This window comes from Corvus brachyrhynchos, unplaced genomic scaffold, assembly GCF_000691975.1.
Source record: "Corvus brachyrhynchos isolate BGI_N302 unplaced genomic scaffold, ASM69197v1 scaffold370, whole genome shotgun sequence".
NCBI classification, from domain to species: Eukaryota; Metazoa; Chordata; class Aves; order Passeriformes; family Corvidae; genus Corvus; species Corvus brachyrhynchos.
Window position 1 is genome coordinate 4,070,778 of NW_008235977.1, and position 761 is coordinate 4,071,538.

Consider the following 761-nt stretch of genomic DNA (forward strand, 5'->3'; position numbering starts at 1 on the left):
TCGGTCCCGCAATGGAAAAACACCACGGGAACCGAGCGGAGGGGCCCCTGCCGCTGCGGGCACACCGCCCCGGGGGCGGCGGAGGGGGCAGAAAGGGCCGGCCTGGGGTGCGAAACGCAGCTGTACGGAAACCGGTGCGAAAGTACCGAGTAGCATTTCAAGCGAGGAGAAATGAGAGCGTGTATTTGTTTTACTGATGGAGAATGGGTTAAACAATGCATTTTTAAGTCATGTTTCGGTGATAAATAAAGTTATAAGTAATAAATTAAGTAACTCATATTTAGTGCAGATAACAATGGAAAAAAGCATTAAATGGGTGGAAAAAATCAGCGAGTGAGGGGGAAAAAAGCCTCGATAAAATACGCTTGTCTTGTAGGCAACGTCCTGCTCTGCCTAGAGCTGGGAATACTTTTCACACAGGGTATCCTTTCCTTTTTCCTTGCCTTCTCATCCATACCTCGGCTCCGTTGCACCTCATGGCTGTTTGTCTGAGGAGGAGAGGCCAGGCAGGAAGCAGAGTCATGACCTGCCTCTTTGGTAAACAACTCCAAACAAAATTGACTTTCTCCTTCAGTTTTTCCAACAGAAGGCTGAGGCTTTGTAGCGTCTATGTCAAATCACTGTCACCAAAACTACATAAAAACCGTCTAAAAATTAATATATAATCTAGGAACAAAGTTTTAAAACGTTTTCTAAGGATGCAGGACTGCATTCTGGAGCTGGGGAAATGCAAGCGCCCTTTTTTGACACCTTTTTTTTTT